Below are 9,917 nucleotides of genomic sequence, written 5' to 3'. Positions count from 1 at the left end.
TTATAAATATGGCTGAGGCAGATTTCCATTAATAGGCATGAGTCCTTGCAATTATCAGTTTTAGTAAAATTAACTATCCAGTGCAAAATGTCTGCAATAAGATATAAATGCCCTGTGATTTAAATGCTGATGCATGGAGGATTCGGTTTTCAGAACGTAAAGCACCCCCTGCGGGAATAAAACTTTGTGTCTCGTGGCTGACAATATGTGCAATTTCGATCTGTTGGTCTGTTCCCCACTCAAAACTACCATATGAATTTTGAAAACATGGGATATATCATATGTCATGTGGATTTGTTAAAGGCGTTCATAGAAATGATCAGTTGTTGTTTTCTGGGTGAGGAAATCAGCAGACAGGTATTTCAGATGAGCAGGTAAGAATTGTAATTATTAGAAAGGGTTAATGTTTCTGAATGAAACCTTATTCTAAATATATGATACATAAAGGATACATTTAAGAGTATGCAATGAATATGACTTTCTATTTATCTGTGCATTAATTTGAATTGCTATTATGTGTTGTGTTGTAATGAAACAATATTTTGATCATAAATGATCATACATTTTGATCATCATCAGCACAAGGATGTGCTGATGACTGACAAGATATTGGCCTATACTATAAATGTTAATGATGCACATCTGTCATAATTACAGCATAAGGATATGCTTGCATTATTGCTCAAGGTAAGTACTAACTCAGATAAATAGAAAGATAGATAGGTGGATGGATGGTTGGTTGATTAGTTAGTTTATTATTCACACCCTGATGTTACTGAGCAAAGGAACCATTAATCGCTTCCCTCAGTTCTTATCTACAAGTATGTTGATAAAATCTGTTCATGTTATTGTGGCACAATGTCATGCAGTTTTTTTCAAGCATTTTTGTCTACTGAAGGGAAATGAATCTGCAAGCATCATTATGATCTTGAGCATTATTTTCCCAGTAGTGTTTGGAACATTTGTTAGCCTGTTGCTTTTCTTTACATAGCCTATCCCAAAATATCCTTTCTGTTAAAGTATTTTTGGCGAGAATACCAGCTATAAATGCTACAAGGCCATTAAGAGCCTTAATGTCATGATTCTCAATAAGAAAAAAATAACAATTAAGCATGATAATTGTGCTACATTCAGTTCAGTCTGCTTTTGTTGGATTGCTGTAGTATGCCATGACAGATGTAGACATCATCCTGTCCATTAGATGGAGCCAGTGCCTCGTCATAAATCAGAAACTATTTGTCAATCAATTCACTGAGAAGGAAGAAAAGAGAGGTAAACCGAAGTTTCATGGGTTCCTGGGAGATAACAGAAAAGGATAGAAATGGCATGGTCATTTGTGTCAAACAAACCTTACCAACTTATTGATAAACCATAGCATGTTTAGTAGGGAAAATCCATGTCTGATTTTTCCACATGCATCTTGTAACTGTTCATCCCATTGAGAGCTGTGACAATATGGCTGCCACTTCGCCCTTTTCAATGGCAGATAGTGTCTGCTATCTCTGAACTTTCTCTTTAAAGACTCTGTTGTTCTTGTGTTGCCACAGTTTGTGCAACAGCTGCCTGCAAAGCTACTGGGAGGTCAACAAGTCCCTAGAGTGTCCTGTTTGTTTGAGGGAGACAAAGTGTTCTGTGCTTCTACATCATATAAGTATTTCTAGCTTTGCCTTTAAGGGTGAATCCTCAGATGGCAGCAACTTTATTTCTTTCTCAGATGGCAAACCGTTCAGTGTAGAGAATGCAGAAAATAAAATGGTAAGTGAACCAGATTTGTACATTCTCTGAAGTTTTTGCATGATCTTAAAAATATAACTGGGGCTAAGGGATCTGCTCAAGTTCAGGTATGAATTTTGGAGACTATTTTATATATATATATATATATATATATATATATATATATATATATATATATATATAATTATTATTATTATTATTATTATTATTATTATTATTTTAACCAAAACAACTAGTGGGCTTTTTATGGTCAAACATTATAAAGTAAAGGAACTTTTAACTGGTGTAGACTGGTTTCAGTGGGTTTAACCTGTTCTCTCAGCTTGGCCAAGCTGGTGTTCATATGGTTTAGTTGGGAGGCCAGCTGGTCTCCCAGCCTGACCAGCTTAAAAGTGCCCAAAACCCCTCGAAAAACAAGCAAACACCAGACTGGGAGACCAGCAGTTTTTTTTTTTTTTTTTTTTTTTTTTTTAACAGGGTTGCTATCAATTTTTTAAATTGTAGTACTAGTGAGTGTACCAAGTCAGTACCATATGGGGTCATCTTCAAGACTGATTTGTTCAACAATCAATACCAAAGGTTTGTTTAGTGCAGTGTTTAAAGCATCAATCCATGATAAAATCAATATGTCAATGGAACAGGACTTATCAGAGGTAATACGCATGCTGTCCACCATCAAGAGAGAGGAAGAGATTAGTACCATGTTCCAGATGGTTATGGAGCTCAAAGATGAATTAGTGGGAAAAAAAACATCACCAGATACAGAAGACATTAAACATGGGGAAGATATCACCTGTCTAAAGGTGAGATGTGTCACAGTTTATACTAATTGTTTACTCTAAATGATGATTCACAAAAGTTTTTCGTTTGAACCTTTTATTTGCACCATCCACACACCCCAACTCCCCTTCACTTCCCCCAACACCCTCTCTCTTCACCCCCCGAACTCTATTGCCCCCCTGTGGACACAAGACTATAGCTCAATCTCCCCTTTTTTAAAAAACAAAAAAAAACACTCAATACATATATTACAAGAACATCTCAAAAAGGAAATTACCATTGACATTTTTTTGTTGTTGTTATTTAGACTTTTTCATGCTCCCATACACCCTCACTTAAAGTCTTCAGAAGAAGTAATGTAGTTGCCCCCTTTTTAGTTTGACAGTCAGCAAGCTGTTTCTTTGTAGTAGACCAAAGGATTTTATGGATGCTTCCAGAATGGATTAGCTCCTTTATGCTGCTGATTTCAAGACAAAGTCTCTTTTCTGTGACAGACTTTGTGGACTTCTCAGCATCTAGAAGAGAATGATTATCGGTCACACAAATAATTGGAAAGTTATTCAAATTTCTGTCACCTTTTGTAATTTCTGAGTAAAAAGCAGACAAACACATCCCATTATCAATGCCATCGGCGAGTGCCAAGGTTTCTCCTGCCAAATGACTTCTGACAACTCTTCTGAATCTCATAGACTCCCAGGAGATAGGTGAGAATTTTCCATCTTCTCCCATCAACAAGATAAGGTGGCCACCCTGAGTACCACCATCTGAAAGATTTCCCATCGAGGCATCACTGAACATAAATAGTTTTAGGGAGCTGATACTTCCTAGGTTCTGAAACTTTAGAGACACTTCCTCCGACTTCAGTTTTCTGATAATCTTGTTTGCATAATTTAAAGTCTGAACAGTAGCATCTTTTGTAGTAGAAGCAAGGATAGATGTGTCACACATTACATCTTGTCTACTCTGTCTGGCAACCCAAAGAATTGGCCAATCTTAGACCTCAGCATGTCAGTCTCTCAGTGTGTCAGCAGAGCCTCACGTTGCACAGCCCTGGCCGGATCCATAACAATGAACTGAAGACTTCTTATATATGTGCTTTGATGTACATGTATTTCACCATGTCCAGAAGAGATCTCCATTCCTACATAACTGAAACTGTTGTGCTCTTCACATCTGACTTGAAAAGCAGATCTCAAATGTGGTATGACCAAAGAGGAAAATGTTTTGGAACCTCCCCACAAAAAATCATCAACATGAGAAGCAAGAATTCCAGTTAATTCACCACTGTCATCTATCCAGTAGAACACTGCAGGGTCAATCTGTGACACACGACCCCCCAGCTGCTGCATGGTACCTTTTAACCTTGTTGTACCAGTACAGGGAGGCATCTACCAGCCCATACACACATTTATTCAACTTCCACAGCGTTCCTTTGCACTGTGCTTCAGGTGGAGGCCGAATGTAGACATTTCTAACCAACTCTTTTCCTTGAAGAAAGGCCACCTTAATATCCATGGAATTCAGCTGCCATTTCCTCTGACATATGACTGCCATCACAATCCTTAGGGAATCCAAAGCACAAATTGGTGAGTCTCTAGGAAGGTAACTGACATTTATTTCTTCAAAACCTCTTGCGACTAACCTAGCCTTTGGCACTAAACCATCAGGTGTTTCTTTAACTGAGCACACCCACCTTGTACTGATGCATTTTTGACCGTCATCTTTCACCTACTTAAATACACCATTTATTTTCCAATTGTCCAGCTCAGCCTTTTTGCAGAGACAAAAATCTCATCTTCAATTACACATCACTTTCATGGTGATTACTACTTGGCAACGTACCATCTGGGGAAACAACCTGAAGGTCATCCACTTGTGTCAGGTCAGCTGACCCAGTAGCACCTATAACCATCTCTGGGTGAATGTACTCTAGATTGTACCAGTCTTTGTTTTCCTGTAGTTTTTCCTGCTCTGCCAAGAATTTGTGCTATCCGTGATTCACTGCTTTCTCTGTCAGTATATGTAATTTTTTGTCCTGCTTTCAGTCTTGTAACATGATTTCCCAACGCTCCCCCTGGCTGGGTTAAAGTGTCATTTTGTTCGCAAAGTTCATCACCTTGATTCGCAGGTGCTTCTTCCACACTGTCAGTTTCATTGTCATAGTCCATTCCAGATAATCCTGGAGGCTGTGAAATAGTGTTATCCACAACGTTCTGTTTATCTGCCTCTATTTTTTCCTGCACTGTGCGATAGTTCTCCATTTTTCGGAGCCTGGAATGATGCACACAAACATAAGTACCTCCATGCCTTACAAATATCACTGCCCCATCCTGGCCAATGACGACACCTGGACCTTTCCACTGCACACTGTCTGCATGTTTGTAGTACACTTTTTCCCCAGTTTCATATTTTTCGTCTGTGGGCCGCAGTTGTCTGCGAAGGGCTCTTTTGGATTCTCTCAGATCATTCAGCCTCTGTAAATGCTCTCCTTGCAGCATGCAAAGCTGAAATATGCTGTCCTACACATGTACTTATACTAGTACCTTCCAGAGCTGGTGGCTTATCAGTAAGGACTGATGGTAGATTTGAATTTTTCCAAACACAAGCTGGTAGGGACTGTATCCATGCATATTGTGCAAATAGTTTTTTGCCATGAGTGCCCAATCTAGGGCAGTTTTCCAGTCACATCTGTTGTCATTTTTTGCTTTCATTAGTATTTATGTGAGGGTCTGATTGTGTCTCTCTAAAAGACCATTGCTCCAAGGGCTATATGCTGCTGTGGTCTTTACCTCAATGTTGAACTTTTCTGCCATATCCCTCATTTCATCATTATTAAACTCTCCACCATTGTCACTGAACAGTCTTTTGGGTGGACCATGTATGCTAATCCAGCAATGATTGAAGGTCTTCATAATTTCACTTGCCTTTTTTGTAGTCACAATGCTTCCCGCACTAAAACGTGTGAAGTGGTCAATGACATGGAGATACCATACCCCTGAGCCCAGTTCATGCAGGTCCACAGCCACCGTTTCATTGTAACTTGAGGCCATTGGGAGTCCCACACTGTGTCTGCTATGTCCTTTAAGATCACAGTGCATTCCTCCTCATGATTACCTGAACAGGACAGCAGCTTTTTTTAGTCTCTCTATGGAGGCATGTCCGAACTGTTTATGCAATTTCAATAGGACTTTTTTCTTTTGTAGTCATGTTCTCTGTCACAGTTAGAACTTCATCTTCACTACAATTTTCAGTGTCACATGATAGATTCTTCTGCATTTGGTTCACACAGTAATGTCCTGATGACGTAATTACAAGGCTTACAGAGTGCTTGAACATTATCGCTTTGTCATTTTGAAGATCCAGAATGGCACCTGCCTTTTTTAGTGAAGCTTTACTCAAAAGCAATGGGATATCTGCTGGAACTAACTCAGTCTCTATGAGACGTTTAGTGTTTCCAATTATGGCTGGAATTTTCACTTTCTTTGTAGAGTGTACAACTCTTCCATCGCCAAATCTGAAAGCTCTTGCACTATCTGTGTGCATCATTTTCTTAAGCTCTGCTGGTTTTAGTCCACTGATATAATGATCAAACCATTTCTGTCCACATACCGTTTTTGTGCAAGTTGTATCAATGACTGCTGATCCAAGTGATTCAACCATGAATATTTCTGCGTTAGACAAGGAATCACTGGAAAACAGTGTGATGTTACATTGCTCTACGTCCTCTTTCAGCTTGGCATGTTCATCTCTGTGAGGGCAGTCCTTAGCCCAGTGATGCGTGCTTTGATAAATTGCACATTTGGATCGCCTACCATATCTATCAAGAGGATTTGTACCTGGCAGTGTTTTTGATTGTTTTTGTGAACGCGACTTCTCTCTCTTACTGGAATCGGTGAAATATGCGGAATCACCCTTATTGTGACTTCCATGCATAAGCTTTTTGCCAAAAATCCATTTTAGAGCAGATTTCATGTTTGAAAAAGTGAGAGCAGAACAAGCAGTAAGTGCTAACTGTTTGTCTTTAACATCAAGGCCCACTGTGTCTAGAAGTTTAAAGGCCAATACAGCATCTGGAAGAATCATGCCGAAATGATGCAACTTGTTATATTTACGTTCAAACTCAATATAATCAGTCATTGGAATCCTATATTTTCTTGTGATCTGATCAAACTCACTGTATGCATCGTATTGCTGATCCTTTTCCTCTTTTAAGAACACAGAGTCCAATTTGTCTAAAATGGTTTTCATACCGTCATCTTTGTTTAAATCCTCCGCGGAAATTTCCAGAATGGCATCCCTTGCTCTACATTAGTGACAGCCAGGGCTTGTTTCATTCCTTTCAGTTCCATAACGCGCATCCACATTTCCACTTCATTTTTCCAACTCTCATATGACTTCTTTTCATCAAACTGTGGTGGAATCTTGTAGTTACCAGCAGCCATCCTCTGCTACCAATGTTAACTCTAAATGATGATTCACAAAAGTTTTTCGTTTGAACCTTTCATTTGCACCATCCACACACTCGAACTCCTTTACTCCCTTTCACTTCCCCCAACACCCTCTCTCTTCACCCCCAAACTCTGTTGTCCCCCTGTGGACACAAGACTATAGCTCAACTTAACACTAATAACATCATTTAGGCTGGTCAAACATATTAGTACAGGTTATTCTAATAGAGAGCACCTATTCTAAAAAAATTTTATTTATTTTTTTGGTCTGGCTTTAAGAGGGAGACGTCCTGTGAAACTAGGTAGGCACCATTTTCATGTGTAATCAAATCTTTTCTTTGTACATAACACTGAAATAAGAAATGTGAAATGTGAAATTAGCAACAGTCAACCTTTAAATCTGTTATGCTGGCTCAGTTTAGCTGTCATTGTCACTGTTGCATCCTCTCAAAGCTCTTGTTTTATACATGATTTATTGTCTCTAGGGACCAGAAGGTAGATACAGACATGATGCTAATTGTTAATGGAGTCCAGTGAATCTAGAGAGAAACCTCCAACACCACCCACAACTACCTTGAGATCAATAAGGTCCAACTAGTGTCCAAAATGTGGCAAAAGCTTCAAAAGAAAATCTGACATCAGAGCCCATAAGAAGACACACTCCTTAAAGAAGCCGCACCAGTGCTCCACCTGTGGAATGAGTTATGTTGGTAAGCATGAACTGTCCGTGCACGTACGACTACACACAGATGAGAGGCTGTTCAACTGCCTTTATTGCAAGAAGCAGGGAGGGCGGTTTAAAGTGCCACACAGGGGAAAAGCCATTCTCTTGCTCTCAATGTGGGAAAAGCTTTTCCCAAAGGAGTACCTTAAGAACTCACCTGCGACTGCATGTAAGAACCCTGCCCCACCAGTGTGATGCTTTTCAACACTGCGGCAGCTATGAGAGTACACAGGGCGACCCATGCCGGAGAAAGGCCCTTTCTGTGCCCACTGAAGTTCATCAGTATGTGTCAGCTGGATGTTCACCTGTATAGCCATGCAGGGAACAAGCTGTTCAGCTGCTCTGTGTGGGCAGGGTTTCTTGAGGAAGCAAGAACTTAAACATCAGCTCATTCACCAGGACAATAGTCCATTTCATTGCCCACACTTTGAGAGCAGCTTCAAACAGGTCAGCCACCTAACATCACACATAAAGATCATTGCTCTGACACCCCTTACAAATGCATGCATTGCAGCAAGTCCTTCAAGCATTCCCATAGCCTTAAATTGGATGAGCGCCTTCACATTGGAGAAAAGCATTTTAGCTGCGAGCTGTGTGGGAAAAAGTTTCCTTCATCAGGAGATCGTACCAGACACATAGCAGTACATTCTGAGGAAAAACCCTACAAGTGGTCCAAGTGTGATAAGTTTTGCTTTAGGAGCAGTATGAGGTCCCACCAGGCATTTTCAAAGCTTTTGATTTGCTGTTGAATATACTCTCAGCACTTTTGAGTAATCAAGTTTAAGGAGCTTCTGCACCCTCTTGAGTTTGTTTAACTGACACTTTTTACTGGTTTTAACTCCACTAGATGGCAGGCTGTGCTTTTAGACAGAATGAAAGAATGTGAATTATAGGAGGTTGCTAAAAAGGTGCCTAAAACCCACTGTTGCAGAACCTCTGTAAAATAATGAAAATTAAAGGCATATCATTATGTTAAAAGTAAAAAAGAGATGATTTTTATTTTATTTTTGTTGTAATGTCACGAGAATGTTGTTTTGTCATTAATAGTACTAAAGGCATTTTAGTATTTTTTAATTAAAAAAAACTATCTAAACATTTACAGTGCACCGCTTGAACAATTCCTCATGGGTTTGAGCCACCTCTATGCTTTCAAAATACATTAGATAAATATGTAATGGCAGCCTAACATGCCTACGAGTAAAATTAGATTTTGATGCAAATGTCACCGTTTCAGCTGTATCACCCAGAAGCAAGGGCCAGCATGGAAATTCAAATGTTCACACTTTGTTTGAAGCTGTGATGTTTTTGTATTAATACGCAGTTGTACCAGAAGGGTACAGTAATTCTACGCACTATGAAGGGAAGTCATATGGACTCCCATTGAATTGTGACTAGTGGGGACCACTGTTCCAAAAATAATGAATAATAAATTTTCTCTGATTGGATATTTTCTTATCTGGGCTAAAATAGTATGCCTTTTCCCATTATGCACAGTTTTTATAAAGGGCACAGTGCTGCATAATATCCATTCTTAATTCTATGTCTCAGCTGTCATCTCTTAAAGAGGTCATGGGGAGGAAATCAATTGGCATGTGATTCTAAGCAGCATAGATAGCAAGTGTTGGGAGAAAAAACAAAACAAAAAAAAAACTACTTTTAAAATGTACTGCTCTATAGTCTGAAATTATATATGCTCATGATGACAGTTCACTCTCCATCTTCCAGAAATGCCACTTTTATGAGTTCATCGCCCAGGCACTCGATATGATCTCAATGCTCACCATTTCTCTCCCTATTCCTTTGTTTAAAAAATATAAAAAACAAAAAATCAATCAGATGTTTGCGTGTATTCCCGTTTTTTCTTGTATGTTTGCAGATTTTGATGCCACTCCAGCAATTTCATTCCTTGTCAAACAAATAAATGGTAAGAAATTCTAAGTCTGGTCAGGGTAGTCACACTCTGTCTCCCTGACAACTGTCGCTAGGCAACTAACATTTGTCATCCCTTTTCTTTCTTACCTTGTGTCCCATTTGCAACCATCTGCCTTTTAGAGTGAAGCCATCCAACCCTTTCAAATACAAATACAGTTCACCTCATGGCGCCTCACTACAGGTAACGGCAATGTTCTTTTGGTCATGTAGCTGGTTTATTTGCATGTATCATTAGATGTAAACACAATTGCAGGGACAAGCTTCAGACGAGCCAGAGTTATTGAAACAAATTGTCTTTA

The sequence above is a fragment of the Myxocyprinus asiaticus genome, chromosome 5 (assembly GCF_019703515.2).
Source record: "Myxocyprinus asiaticus isolate MX2 ecotype Aquarium Trade chromosome 5, UBuf_Myxa_2, whole genome shotgun sequence".
NCBI lineage: Eukaryota > Metazoa > Chordata > Actinopteri > Cypriniformes > Catostomidae > Myxocyprinus > Myxocyprinus asiaticus.
The sequence above is the reverse complement of the archived record's forward strand: the minus strand, read 5'-3'. Positions refer to the sequence as shown.